Below are 16,029 nucleotides of genomic sequence, written 5' to 3'. Positions count from 1 at the left end.
GAAATCCTCTCTTGACCTGGGGATGAGCATTCCTAGCACCTTGGGACAAACTGGTCATGAAATGCCTCCCAACCTTGGTTGAAATGAAGACTGAAAGGGAAGGGACTGGAAAATAATGTTCCACCATCCAGTTCTACAAGAATCAATTTATTAGCCACTCTAGTTGCTGACCTATGATACACCCTAAAAGGAATTCAGGGTGAAGATCAGGACAAGGCAGTTCATGCTCTGAGAAAACTGATAGAACTGGTCCTCAGAGAGTTAGATATTTTCATGAGAAAGATTTTTATGAACCTGGATTCTTACATCTTCCCATACTTAGAAAAGCATAAAACCATTAACTAAGATATCTGTTCCTCGTGACTAGCAGCAACCTTCTGCCAAGCTGTGTGGTTGACTGCACATACCCACTTTGTCCGAACCACATAGATACTGACCTCCCCCCTTATTAACTCTTTGAAACAGTTCTCAGAGCTCTCTGAGAGACTGTCTCCTGGGTGATAATCCTCAGTTTGGCTTGAATAAGATTTTCCATTTCTCCCTTAGATAGATTGTTGATTAGTTTTCTCATTGACATTTATAATCCAGTGTGAATATTGTAAATCTAGTGTTACTATTATTTTAGATACTAAAACACATTCATCTGAGAAGGGACTTAACCAGGCTACTAAAGAGGTCCATGGAACATAAAGGGTAAGATCCTTTGCCCTGGACACACTCATTTTCTGCACCAATTTTATTGTGAGGGTTTCATAATATCTTGATGCTAATCAAATCATTTTCAGCCCTTCCTCAAAGCTTATGAAATGGATATATGGTGCATGTCCTCAGTTCAGTTCAGTTCAGTCGCTTAGTCATGTCTGACTCTTTGTGACCCCATGGACTGCAGCATGCCAGGCTTTCCTGTCCATCACCAACTCCTGGAGTTTCCTCAAACTCATATCCATTGAGTTGGTGATGCCATCCAACCATCTCATCCTCTGTTGTTCCCTTCTCCCGCCTTCAGTCTTTCCCAGCATCAGGATCTTTTCCATTGAGTCAGCTCTTCGCATCAGGTGGCCAAATTGGAGTTTCAGCTTCAATATCAGCCCTTCCAATGAACACCCAGGACTGATCTCCTTTAGGATTGACTGGTTGGATCTCCTTGCAGTCCAAGGAACTCTCAAGAGTCTTCTCCAACACCGCAGTTCAAAAGCATCAATTCTTCGGTGCTCAGCTTTCTTTATAGTCCAACTCTCACATCCATACATGACTACTGGAAAAACCATAGCCTTGACTAGACGGACCTTTGTTGACAAAGTAATGTCTCTGCTTTTTAATATGCTGTCTAGGTTGGGCATAACTTTTCTTCCAAGGAGCAAGTGTCTTTCAATTTCATGACTGCAGTTACCATCTACAGTGATTTTGGAGTTCCCCAAAATAAAGCCTGCCACTGTTCCCCATCTATTTGCCATGAAGTGATGGGACCAGATGCCATGATCTTTGTTTTCTGAATGTTAAGCCAACTTTTTCACTCTCCTCTTTCACTTTCATCAAGAGACTCTTTAGTTCTTCTTCACTTTCTGCATAAGGAGGGGGGGTGTCATCTGCATATCTGAGGTTATTGATATTTCTCCCGGCAATCTTGATTCCAGCTTGTGTTTCTTCCAGTCCAGCGTTTCTCATGATGTACTCTGCATATAAGTTAAATAAGCAGGGTGACAATATACAGCTTTGACGTACTCCTTTTCCTATTTGGAACCAGTCTGTTGTTCCATGTCCAGTCTGTTGCTTCCTGTCCTGCATACAGATTTCTCAAGAGGCAGGTCAGGTGGTCTGGTATTCCCATCTCTTTCAGAATTTTCCACAGTTTATTGTGATCCACACAGTCAAAGGCTTTGGCATAGTCAATAAAGCAGAAATAGATGTTTTTCTGGAACTCTCTTGCTTCTTCATGTCTTATAGGTGCTTATAGGTACATGTCTTATAGGTGCTTAACTGGCTTAAGCAAATACAATCAACTTTATATATGTATATATTATATAGATATCAACTAGATATAGATTGATAAGTCCTGTTTTCAGATTTTTATCAACAGTTTAACTTATAGTATAATTTATTTCAGTGAAAGGTAATTTAATAGTATACTGTGAATTTAATAACATTACAAATTGTATTCACTTGAAGAATTTAGTGTCATATACTTAATATGGAATGCTTTAAAACAAATACCTATGGAGCTAGAATTAACATTCTGAAAGTGAAAAAGTGAAAGTGTTAGTCGTAAGTCATGTCCAACTCTTTGCAACCCCGTGGACTATAGCCGTCCAATTTCCTCTGTCTATGGAATTCTCCAGACAAGAATACTGGAGTGGTTTGCCATTTCCTTCTCCAGGGAATCTTTCCAACCCAGGGATCAAACCCAGGTCTCCTGCATTGCAGGAGGTTTCTTTACTGTCTGAGCCCTAAATCTAATTTTGAATTTTCACTCTTGTTACATTAAATCTTTTAAACAATTCTTTATAATCTTGTAGTTGTTCATTTAATTTTTTTGGGTTTACTTCTCTTGAGGAGAAAAAACCAGCTTCAGAACAAAAACTTCTCTTTTCTTTCATGCATATCAAGCAAAAGGAAGCAGCGCCTACATTCAGTGAGCTAAAATATGTGATTATTAAGGTTTTGACACAGCTGACATTTACTATATTTAATCCTTCCAACAGCTCTATGAAAAAGGTGCTGCTTCCTTCTTTCATCTTTCAAACTGAGGAAATGCAGAGGCAGAGACTGTAGCAACCTTCCAAATATCACTCAGGGTAGATCCCTAGCAGGCAGATCTGAAACCTGCACCCACCACCAGGTTATCCTGCTTCTCAAGTTGACTTTTAACTCTCCTCCTCCTTCTCTTGTTCCCCCTTACCCTCAGTGATGTGGGCAGATACATAGGTGTTTTCACAGGCAGCTGATCTTTCCCATGCTGATGTTGGTACCATGTATACTTCCTCTTTCTGAATTTAGGCATCAGTGATATGCTATGAAAATGTCCTTCTGGGTCAAGAGTTAGAATCAGTCTCAAGGGTGTGTAGTCTTCCATCCATGACTTATGACCAGCATCTACCTCTAGGCTAAGAAATGTAGGGGGGTTTTTTGAAATTAGATGCAATGCTTTATTTAGCACATGGCACATAATGAGGGCTTAGTAAGTTTTTGTTGGAGAAAGACAGGGGTAATAATTTAAAGATCTAATAGGGGAAGTGGAAGTGTAATTGATAGAGAGTGTAGATTTCATCCTTTGATAATACGAAACTAAATTTCTTTCAAATTTCTGGTCAATGTATAAAGTCATACAAAAGAAAGTCAGGGAGCATTCTTTCTAAACAAGGCAAGCACATTCTTCACTATTTCCTTCCTAGGATCATAGAAGAAAACTAGGTTACATATGTGGAAATTGGATTTTCTAAAAACTTGCTACATTTGTGAGACAAAAAATATCACTGCTGCAGCTGCTGCTGCTAAGTCGCTTCAGTCGTGTCGGACTCTGTGCAACCCCATAGACGGTAGCCTGCCAGGCTCTGCCCTCCCTGGGATTCACCAGGCAAGAACACTGGAGTGGGTTGCCATTTCCTTCTCCAATGCATGAAAGTGAAAAGTGAAAGTGAAGTCGCTCAGTCATGTCCAACTCCTAGGGACCCCATGGACTGCAGCCTACCAGGCTCCTCCATCCATGGGATTTTCCAGGCAAGAGTACCGGAGTTGGTTGCCACTGCCTTCGCAAAATATCACTAGGAACAATGAATCCTAGCCGAGACTGCCTCCTTTCTCTGCTCTTGATTACCATGCTGTATCTGGTCATCAACCTTTCCATTTTAAGTGTCCTAAGAAATTATTTGTCCTTCAGCTTTGATGCAGATGAAAGGGTGCTGTGGCACTTCTCATACAGTTTTTTTCTGTCAAAAATATCATTTTGACTTCCAGCCTTGGAGCCGAGTACTTAAAAAATCTATTGTATATGATTAAAAAATGTTTAATTGGAGTATAGTTGATTTATAGTATTGTGTTAGTTCTCATGTATAGAAAAGTGATTCAGTTACACATATACAAAAATATTTTTCAGATTATTTTCCATTATAGTTTAGTACAAGATGTTGAATATAGTTCCCTGTGTTATGAAATAAATCCTCATTGTTTGTCTATTTTATATATAGTAGTTTGTGTCTTATTAATCCTGTATTCCTAATTTATCCCTCTCCTCTCTTTCCATCTTTGGTAACCATAAGCTTGTTTTCTATGTCTGTGAGTGTGTTTCTGTTTTGAATACAGGTTCATTTGTATTATTGAAATTTTAAATTAAAAATTATTGTATACAAATATTGATGTTCTCTTTTGGAATAAGTTGCATGGAAGTTACTTTAGTCCAGCTAAAGGTAGAATTCCATTTTTTTTCCCCTCTTAAAGATAATTTTGAAATGAGCTTCTGGTTAATAAAATCTGGGTTACACTCCCTCGCACACTTTTCTTTTTCCCAGCACAAAGCACAGAATAACTGCAGCTACTCCGCCTCTGGACGCGCAGTTTCAGCAGGCACACGGCGTCCCCCACCCGACCGTGTCCCCTGGCCACACTCCCTCCATCTGGTTGTGTTCAGTCCGATCCGCCGCCAGGCGGCGCTTGAGTGCAGCCCGCTCTGGCAATCCGGCAGCAAGGCTCAGCTGCCAGCCCTCCTCCTGCCTGATGCGACGTTTCTATGGCAGCCAAGCGCATCAAACTTTGGCCGGCCAGTGCACCTGGGGCACCAGGGCAAGCTCAGGACTACCTGCGGATGGGGCGCGGGGCGGGGGAGGCGGGGAGGTGGTTGGGTGCGTATTTTCACTTTGCAGCCTGTGGAGCTGTGGGCCAGACGCATCCGGAAACTTTTTCCTTTCCTGCGGTTTACTTCTGTCTAATTTTTAACTGTATTATGCGCTCCTTTTTTGTCTCCCTCCATTAGGTCACCAGGTACAAAACTGCACTTAAGCAGAAAAAAAAAGTGGGGCCCCTGGCGATGTTCTCCATCCTAGTGTGAAAGCAGGGCTTGGGCCTAAGAGGCCCACCCTTCACTGCAGCTGCCTGAGAAGCTCGCAAAGGGCTCCCTGTGGCCAAAAGAGTGTTTCTGGTTTGGGTTGGGTTTTCTTGTAGTATGTGTGTATGTGTGTGTGTACCGGCGCTTGGTCACTCAGTCGTGTCTGACTTTACCACTCCATGGATTGTAACCCACCAGGATCTTCTGCCCATGGGGTTTCCCAGGCAAGAATACTGGAGTGGGTTGCCATTTCCTACTCCAGGGGATCTTCCAGGCCCAGGGATCAAACCTTCCAGGCTCTTGCATTGCAAGAGAGTTCTTTACCGCTGATCCAAATATACATAACAAATTTTATCATCTTGAGCATTTTTGTGTGTACAGTTTAGTGGCATTAAGTAATCAGTACTGTGCAACCATACCACTATTATTTCCAAAACCTTTTCACCACCCTCCAAACTGAAACTTTGTACTAATTTGTGATTCTGGGATTTATTATAAATGTATATATTTGGATGTCCTCCAGTTTTTGGCTCAAAGCTCCTAAAACCCAAGGAATTTCCTAAGTGAACCTTGAAGCTGTTCCTCTTTGTGTTAATAAGATAGCTTTTGATTGCACCTAAGTGGGAGGGGAGCTGGTTGCCTGGGGAACTGGTTGATTAGAGGATTGGCACTTTCAGTCTTCCCCTCCCCCACCATATTCAGGTTAGGGAAAAAGGGCTGGAAGTTGACTCAGTCACCAATGGCCAATGATTTAATCCATCATGTCTATAAATGACATCTCTTTAAATACCGGAAAGGACAGGGTTGGGAGAGCTTCTGGCTTGGTGAACACGTGGTGTTATGGGAAGACTAGATGGTTTAGAGAGGCCTTGGAAGCTCTCCACTCTTGCCCATGCCTTGCCCTGTGCATCTCTTCCATCTGGCTGTTTCTCAGTTATACCTTTTTATAATAAATTGGCCATCTAGTAAGTAGAATATTTCTCTGAGTTCTGTGAGCTGCTCTAGGAAATTAACTGAACCCAAGGAAGGTGTGGGTCACTGGGATCTCTATGGTCTATAACTGGTCAGTCAGAAGCACAGGAGAAGGCAATGACAACCTACTCCAGTACTCTTGCCTGGAAAATCCCATGGGCGGAGGAGCCTGGTGGGCTGCAGTCTATGGGGTCACTGGGAGTCAGACACAACTGAGCAACTTCACTTTCACTTTTCACTTTCATGCCCTGGAGAAGGAAATGGCAACCCACTCCAGTGTTCTTGCCTGGAGAATCCCAGGGATGGCAGAGCCTGGTGGGCTGCCATCTATGGGGTCGCACAGAGTTGGACACGACTGAATCGACTTAGCAGCAGCAGCAGCAGCAACAGGTACTATGAGAATTGCTTGTTGGTTCAGTGGGGAAAGCCTGGACAGGTTGGAATTGGATGTAGAATCTTGCCATTGAACAGTAATTCTCCCTTCCCCCCGCCCCCAAACTCACAGCCTTGGGTAACCTCTGCTTTCTGCCTCCATGAATCTGACTATTCTAGGTGCCTCATGTAAATGGAGTCACATAATATTTGTTCTTCTGTGACTGGTTTATTTCACTTAGCATAATGTCTTCAAAGAAAAGGAAATGGCAACCCACTCCAGTATTCTTGCCTGGAGAATTCCATAGACAGAGGAGCCTGGCTGGCTACAGTCCATGGGGTCACAAAGAGTCAGACTCACAAAGAGTCTGAGTGACTAATGCTAATGCCAATGTCTTCAAGGTTCATCTAGGCTGTACTGTGTATCAGAATTTCATTTCTTTCTAGTGTTGAATATATTCCATTGTGTGTAGATATCACATTAATAGATCTGTTCATCCATCTAAGGCATTTGGGTTGTTTTTTTTCTTTTGCTATAGTGAATAATGGGCTTCCCTGATACCTCAGTTGGTAAAGAATCTGACTATAATGCAGGAGACCCCAGTTCGATTCCTGGGTCAGGAAGATCCGCTGGGGAAGGGATAGGCTACCCACTCCAATATTCTTGGGCTTCCCTTGTGGCTCAGCTGGTAAAGAATCTGCCTTTGATGCGGGAGACCTGGGTTTGATCCCTGGGTTGGGAAGATCCCCTGGAGGAAGGAAAAGGCTACCCCACTCCAGTATTCTGGCCTGGAGAATTCCATGGCCTGTATAGCCCATGGGGTTGCAAAGAGTCAGACATGACTGAGCAACTTTCACTTATAGTGAATAATGCTGCTGCGAACATTGGTGTACAAGTATCTGCTGAATCCCTGCCTTTAATTATTTTGGGTACATACTTAGAAGTGGAATTGTTGGATCATAAGGTAGTCCTATGTTTAGCTTTTTGTGGAATTTCCATACTGATTTCCACAGTGATACTGCAGAAAATTCTGAAAGAGATGGGAATACCAGACCACCTGACCTGCCTCTTGAGAAACCTGTATGCAACAGTTAGAACTGGACATGGAACAACAGACTGGTTCCAAATAGGAAAAGGAGTTCATCAAAGCTGTATATTGTCACCCTGCTTATTTAATTTATATTCAGAGTACATCATGAGAAACGCTGGGCTGGAAGAAGCAGAAGCTAGAATCAAGATTGCCGGGAGAAATATCAATAACCTCAGATACGCAGATGACGCCACCCTTATGGCAGAAAGTGAAGAACTAAAGAGCCTCTTGATGAAAGTGAAAGAGGAGAGTGAAAAAGTTGGCTTAAAGCTCAACATTCAGAAAACTAAGATCATGGCATCTGGTCCCATCACTTCATGGGAAATAGATGGGGAAACAGTGGAAACAGTGGCTGACTTTATTTTTCTGGGCTCCAAATCACTGAAGATGGTGATTGTAGCCATGAAATTTACCTAGACAGCATATTAAAAAGCAGAGGCGTTACTTTGCCAACAAAGGTCCATCTAGTCAAGGCTATGGTTTTTCTAGTAGTCATGTATGGATGTGAGAGTTGGACTATAAAGAAGGCTGAGCGCCGAAGAATTGATGCTTTTGAACTGCGGTGTTGGAGAAGACTCTTCAGAGTCCCTTGGACTGCAACAAGATCCAATCAGTTCATCCTAAAGGAGATCAGTCCTGGGTGTTCATTGGAAGAACTGATGTTGAAGCTGAAACTCCAATACTTTGGCCACCTGATGTGAAGAGCTGACTCATTTGAAAAGACCCTGATGCTGGGAAAGATTGAGGGCAGGAGGAAAAGGGGACGACAGAGGATGAGATGGCTGGATGGCATCACCAACTCAATGGACATGGGTTTGGGTGGACTCCGGGAGTTGGGAGTCCAACTCAACGGACTCAGTGGACATGGGTTTGGATGGACAGGGAGGTCTGGCCTGCTGGGATTCATGGGGTCCCAAAGAGTCGGACATGACTGGGTGACTGAACTGAACTGAACACCATTCTTTTAAATAATAGTTTAAGATATGCTACTCATTTATTTTTTGATGGTAAGACTTGAAGTTTAAGTCAGAAGACATGTCTATTCATGAGGAACTCACTGAGATGTTACAGAAAAGCCTGAATGAACTTTATGGCCAGCCCAATAAAACTTGAGAAAATAAACCATTTAAATCTAGCACCTGTTTACCTTGAAGGATATTCAAATTTATGTGGCTGTTATTCATTCATTTGCTCAATAGGGAGTTAGTTAGACTTCCGGGAGGATGGAGGGCAGTGTCCTACCTGCTCTGGGTTGTTGTTTTTAAATGACCCAGGTGTCTGTCCTTGAAGTGAAGTCCGTCAGAAGTAGAGGGATTTCCTTACTCTTTTTTCATATTGAAGTATAGTTGATTTACCGGAGAAGGCAATGGCACCCCACTCCAGTACTTTTGCTTGGAAAATCCCATGGATGGAGGAGCCTGTTAGGCTGCAATCCATGGGGTCGCACAGAGTCGGACACGACTGAGTGACTTCACTTTCACTTTTCACTTTCCTGCATTGGAGAAGGAAATGGCAACCCACTCCAGTGTTCTTGCCTGGAGAATCCCAGGGATGGGGGAGCCTGGTGGGCTGCCGTCTATGGGGTCGCACAGAGTCGGACACGACTGAAACGACTTAGCATAGCATAGTTGATTTACAATGTTGTGTTAATTACTTTTGTATAGCAAAATGGTTTGCCTCTTACATCTCCTGCATTGGCATGTGGGTTCTTTACCACTAATGCCACCTGGGAAGCCCAAGCATATATATTCTTTTTAAAAAATATTCTTTTTCCATTGTGGTTTATCATAGGATATTGTCCATAGTTCTTTGTGCTCTATAGCAGAACCTTGTTGATTTTCAATTCTGTATATTATAACATATCTGCAATGCCAACTTCCCACTCCACCCTTCCCTCAATGCCTTCCCCCTTGGCAAACACCAGTCTGTTCTCTATGTCTGTGATTCTGTTTCATAAATAGGCTCATTTGTGTCATATTTTAGATCTCAAGATATATATGTAATATAATATGGTATTTTTCTTTCTGACTTACTTCACTTAGTATGATAATCTCTGTAGTTACACCCGGGTTGCTGCAATGGCATTATTTCATTATTTTTTACGGCTGAGTAGTATCCATTATCAGAGAAGGCAATGGCACCCTACTCCAGTACTCTTGCCTGGAGAATCCCCGGGACGGGGGAGCCTGGTGGGCTGCTATCTGTGGGGTTGCACAGAATCGGACACGACTAAAGCGACTTGCCAGCAGCAGCAGCAGCAACAGCAGCAGCATCCATTAATGTATGTATCACATATTCTTTACCCATTCATCTGTCGATGAACATTTAGGGTGTTTCCATGTCTTGGCTGTCGTGAATAATGTTGCATGTATCTTTTTGAACTATACTTTTGTCCAGATATATGCCCAGGAGTGGGATTGCTGGATCATAGGTAATTCTAGTTTTAGTTTTCTGAGAAACCTCCATAGTTTTCCACAGGGCTATACCAACTTATATCCCCAGTTACAGTGTAGGAGGGTTCCCTTTTCTCCACATCCTCTCTAGCATTTATTTTTCATAGACTTTAAGTGATGGCCATTCTGACTAGTGTGAGGCGTTACCTCATTGTCTTTTTGATTTGCATTTCTCTAATAATTAGTGATATTGAGCATTTTTTCATGTGTCTATTGGCCTTCTTATTTCTTCTTTGGAGAAATGTCTGTTTAGGTCTTCTGCTCATTTTTCCATTGCTCTGTTTGGTTTTGGGGACTCATTTGCTCTTGATTACAATATAGCACTTTATTAAAGGGTCCAAGGGACACCCTGGTGTTGGAAGTATGTTTTTGACCTCCACCTCCACCTTGGGCAGGTGGATCCAATTAATTCCATGAAGCAACTGAAGGCCAGTCTGTTTCTAAAATTATTGGTTTAAAAATCAGTCCATGCTTGTTTGCATCTGTCTTTGCCTTCAGAATGTTCTACATCTTCTCACAAATAATGGGATATACGTGTGTCTTCACTTTCACTTTTCACTTTCATGCATTGGAGAAGGAAATGGCAACCCACTCCAGTGTTCTTGCCTGGAGAATCCCAGGGACGGGGGAGCCTAGTGGGCTGCCATCTATGGAGTTGTACAGAGTTGGACACTACTGAAGCGACTTAGCAGCAGCAGCAGCAGCAGGATCTCTCTCACATATATCACAGATAGGAGATATTCCTCAATTCCTCAAAACCATGGGACAGAGAGCATGGTTAGAATATTGATATATATTTTAATTAAATACAGAGTTTAGTAACAGGAGGCTGAGACTCTTGACCTTATGCTTTCTAGCCCTAATGGTGCCTCTCAGAATCAGGGGACATTTGACTCAGGCCAGCCCTGTCCATCTCCAGGGGAAGTGGACTTTGAGCTTAGGGGTTGAGAAGGAGGCACTGAAGAAGGTGTGGCTCAAAGGCTGCCCCCCAGTATACAGGAAGGTGTATGGATCCAACTGTGCTTAGTTCAATTGTTTCCTATCCCTCCTACTACATGTAGCTTTCTTTTCTCTTACCAATTGCTTGGAAGTGGTGCAAATGAGAGCTTCCAAATCTGCTCTGGGCTCTTGTAATAAAAGCCCTGAGATTTTAACTCAGAGCCCTGAGGTTGTGAGTTTTATATCTCATTTGCTTTAGATCATCAGTTGCCAACCTGACAAATGGTGGGATCACCTAGGCAGGTTTTAAGCCATGCTAGTGCTCAGGCTAGTGCTTGACTCCCAAAGGTTTCCATGTAAATTGTGTGTCTGGGCCTCAAACACCCCAGGAGATTCTATTATGCAGCCAGAGTTGAGAATCACTGCTTTGGAAAGATTTCAAGGGCTGATTTCATTAATTCTCCCATGTTTTGGAGCCCTATATAGTCCTATCTGTAAAATTGGATCCTTTCTTCCATCTCTTTAAAAAGCATATGTATATATGCATGCATGCTAAGTCACTTACGTTGTATTTGACTCTTTGTGACTGTATGGACCATAGCCTGCTAGGCTTCTCTGTCCATGGGATTCCTTAGGCAAGAATACTGGAGTGGGTTGCCATGCCCTCCTCCAGTGGATCTTCCCGACCCAGGGATCAAATCCACTTCTCTTATGTCTCCTGCATTAACAAGCGGGTTCCTTACCACTAGTGCCACCTGGGAACCCCTTAAATACATACATATATATGTGTGTGTATATATCTATATATGTGTGTGTGTGTGTGTATATATATATATATATATATATATACACATACATGCTTTAAATCCACACACACACTCACACATACAGCAATCAACCTCTTTCAGTTCTGCCTTCTTTATGGACGCTAACTTCTAGTTCTAGTCTTTTTTCCCTCTAGGAGTCCCCTGAAGCTTCTCCCTTGCAGTTGAGCTATAATATTTTTTAGTTGGTGTTGGTCCTGAAGGCATATGGAATTACTTAGTGGTTTTCTGACTTTCCTTTCTGATTTAGGCTCTGAGATTGACTTGCTTGTCTTCATAGAGTCAATGACATCGTTTGTTTTTACTTCTATTTTTGAAGGTGAAGATATTTGCTCCTAATGCTGAGCAGATGCGCATCATTAATCACTTGGAAGAGAGCCCAGCAGAAAAGAGGAGAAATGTGCTGGAGGAAAGTGCCAGGAGGGCCAATGAGGATGCACTAGACTTGGCAGACCTGAAGTTCAGTGAGCTCGGTGCTGTCGGTGTGCCTGGTGGGTGAGCTGAAAGCTGTGAGGCCAACTGTTCATTTTAATTAATGCACGCTGACTTCCAAACCCTCTTCCTGAAACAGTGGTGCAGACTCAGCTACCATTTTGAACCCCTGTTGCAGGCTCTGATTCTGGCACATGAGAGACACTTGAAGAGTTTTTAAAACCTCCCAGTGCCAAAATCACTGCAGATGGTGACTGCAGCCATGAAATTAAAAGACACTTACTCTTTGGGAGAAAAGTTACGACCAACCTAGACAGCATATTAAAAACCAGAGATGTTACTTTGCCAACAAAGGTCCGTCTAATCAAGGCTATGGTTTTTCTAGAAGTCATGTATGGATGTGAGAGTTGGACTATAAAGAAAGCTGAGTAGCGAAGAATTGATACTTTTGAACCATGGTGTTGAGAAGACTCTTGAGAGTCCGTCCCTTGGACTGCAAGGAGATCCAATCAGTCCGTCCTAAAGGAAATCAGTCCTGAATATTCATTGGAAGGACTGATGCTGAAGCTGAAACTCCAGTACTTTGGCCACCTGACATGAAGATCTGACTCATTTGAAAAGACCCTGATGCTGGGAAAGATTGAAGATGGGAGGAGAAGGGGATGACAGAGGATGAGATGGTTGGATGGTATCACCGACTCAATGGACATGAGTTTGAGGAAACTCATGTTGGGAGTTGGTGATGGACAGGGAAGCCTGGCGTGCTGTAGTCCATGAGGTTGCAAAGAGTTGGACACGAGTGAGCCTCTGAACTGAACTGGATGCCCAGATGGGCTTCACTGGTGGCTCAGATGGCAGAGAATCTGCCTGCAACGCAGGAGACCTGGGTTCAATCCCTGGGTCAGGAGGATCTCCCGGAGAAGGGGATGGTTACCCATTCCAATATTCTTGCCTGGAGAATTCCATGGACAGAGAAGCCTAGTGACTTTGGGGTCACAAAGAGTCGGACACAACTGAGCAACTAACACACACACACACACACACACACACACACACACTTGCAATGGCTGGGTCACACCTGAGACCAGTTACATTGGACTCTGAGGGTAGAAACAAAATTTAGTGGGTTTTTGATGTTCCCCAGATAATTCTACTGTGCAGCCAAGTTTGAGAACCAAGTGCTCTACTAGAATGACCAATGGCTGCACCTGGAATCCCTTGGTGAGCTCCAAAACCATCAGTGCCCATGTCCTTATGGCCTGGATATTGGAATTAAGATTCCCAGATGATTTTCATATGCAGACAAGTTTGGGAACCCTCAACCTAGACCAGTGTGTCTCTAACTTCAAAGAGTATATGAGTCACCCAGAGATGTTGCACTGCAGATTTTGATTCGGCTCCTAGGTAACAGGTGGTGTTTGGAATACAGTCCCCATTCTGGTTTAGGAAATCACAGCAGAGGACTGTCTGCTTCTGGGCCTTTTATGTGTGGGAATCACTTACACATAGGTGACTCCATCTTTTCAAAGATTGATTTACAAATACAACTGTCTTAGATATTTTTGACTTCTTTTTATCTAGTTCCCTTTGGAAGGAGCTATATGTTATGTATTTCTTTTTCAAACTAAAATCAGTTTTAAGATTATTTTAAGTGTTCACAATATTCTGATATATTGGGAGGCAATTTGGAAATGTCCCACAGTGAGAAATGGGGTCCTTGTTTTATTAATAGATTAGGAGTGTGTTGCTCCTAATCCTAATATGTGGATACTTGCATTGGGTTGGCCAAAAAGCTCATTTGGGTTTTTCCATAAAATGTTACAGGAAAACACAAACAAACTTTTTGGCCAACCTAGTACATCTCTGTCTAAATAGGTTGCTTAGCGCTCCTTTACATATGCAGTATTCTGGGTATCTATTGCTGTGTTACAAATACCACCAAACCTTAGTGGTTTAAGCAATAATCTATTACCTCTCCTACATCTGAAGGTTGCATAGGCTTATCTGGATTTGCTTAAGATTGCTCATGCAGTTCAGTCAGAGTGGCTGGGGCTGCAAATCTCTGAAGGTTTCGCTGGGCTGGGAAGCACCACAATGGTGTTGTCACTCCCAAGTCTGGTGCCTGAGCTGAGATTGGCTGGAACAGTTGAGGGCTGGCTATGCAGTGGTCTTGAGCTTCCTTAGAACCCATAGACCTCAGGTGCTCAAGTTGTTCATGTGTGAGCTAGCGTTGTTCAGAGCAAGGATTCCAGGAAAACCAGGCTTCCCTCTTATGATTAGCCAAGATGTTCCTCAGCATCACTTCTGCTACATTCTGCTGATCAACAGTGAGACCTGATTCAAGGTGAGGAATAAAAGGGCCTGAGTATTGAGATGCATGGACACCATCTTTGGAGACTTGCTATATATTATATATATATACAAAGTTTATCATGTAAACAAATTGAAATGTCTACTTACAAAACCCCACGGAGAGTGAGGGAAATTGATTATATTTGAGTTGCTGGTGTTTTGAGAATTTACTCTTTTCTTCCTTTTCGAATAGATTTGCCCTAAGACAACTTTAGAAAGATTATTGCCTGTCTGATGCTAAAATTAGAGTCTTCACATCTAACACAGCATTACTTTCAAAATCAATAAAAAAATTACTCTTATTAAAAACTTTTATTCTAACACACAAAAAAGAGATTTTTGTTTTTAAGAGAAATAAAATTATCTCAAAAACTGTATACTTTTACTTTGTACCAAACTTGAAATATTTAGCAAAAATTAGTGTCCTGATAGGTATTCTAGCCTGTGACAGAATTTCATACTGTTGATGTATAATATTTATCTTTATTATTATTAGCTTAATATAAACTCTTTATATCTGTCTATAATGTTCACTCTCTCCATTACACTGAAGCCATAATGGTTAGGTCTGTGTTCTAGCATTTGGCACCAGTTTTTACAAAAACATCTCTGAGTCACTTTGACAAATATAGATTGCTATCCTGACGTTAATGAATTAGAGTCTTAACTCCACAGGAGTTTAAAGGAATGCTATTTTCCCATCTGATTCACATTATCGCTCTTACATACCTTAATTCTTTGCTTAAGATTTAATTGTTCATAGGTTTGTTTTGTCAGCTGCCTCAAATAATCCCGGATCTCCTGTCTTTGCAGGCAGTTTTGGGGTGGCCCAGACCTGCATGGTCAACAGCTCTGTGAAGGACACTTCACGCCTTCCACTGTGCTAAGAAGCCCACGAGCTGGTGCTGCATTGCCCTGTGCTGGCAGCTGAAACCGTCCTGCTTGTGAAGTCACAGTGGGTCAGGATAATACTGGGGATGGAGGGGAAGAAAAGGATGAAAAGCTTCCTGTCGGGTAAGCACTTTCCTACTTCCCTTCCTCTGGATGAATATAAATGTAGCTGCTTTTCTGATAGCTTAATGAATTATCTTTCGTTACCAGTCTGCGGTATTCGGTGATTGGCATTAATGTGGGGGTGGGCATAGCAAGGGACTGTAGTTTAAAGCGATAAGACCAGGTGGTGTTGAATCACAGAGAAGATGTATTCTTACAAAATACTCTGGCTTAGTCTATAAGAAGAACATTTCAATATAGCAATTCTCTTATATGATATCATTCAGCTGCATGGCTCCAATCGCGCTTACTTGAATTGTTTCCTATCCGTCCTAGTTCATAAAGCCTTCCTTTCTCTTACTAACTGGCTGGTTCATTGAAGCCTCATGTTGGGATGGATTCCTTATGTGCACAGTGCCTGTGAGCTTTTGTTCTGAATATTGCTGTGTTTGAGCGGCCAGTGCGAGCTATAATTTTAACTCTCTTCACAGCCACGCTGTCAGGTGCCTAAGAAACATTTTCTCCCACTTGGTTAGATCTCCTCTTCCGATAGGTTTGCTGATGCA

The 16,029-nt window shown here is 42.4% G+C and overlaps 1 long non-coding RNA gene across 1 annotated transcript; it reads left to right on the top strand.

Moving 5' to 3' along the window:
* The first annotated feature begins 11,722 nt into the window (after positions 1–11,722).
* On the top strand, positions 11,723–15,484 carry LOC132346781 (uncharacterized). Its single transcript, XR_009496733.1, has 2 exons — positions 11,723–12,177; positions 15,284–15,484. It is a non-coding gene; the product is annotated as an uncharacterized lncRNA (long non-coding RNA).
* Positions 15,485–16,029: the final 545 nt, after the last annotated feature.

Source organism: Bos taurus, chromosome 12 (assembly GCF_002263795.3).
Source record: "Bos taurus isolate L1 Dominette 01449 registration number 42190680 breed Hereford chromosome 12, ARS-UCD2.0, whole genome shotgun sequence".
Lineage (NCBI taxonomy): Eukaryota > Metazoa > Chordata > Mammalia > Artiodactyla > Bovidae > Bos > Bos taurus.
The sequence above is the reverse complement of the archived record's forward strand: the minus strand, read 5'-3'. Positions and strand labels throughout refer to the sequence as shown.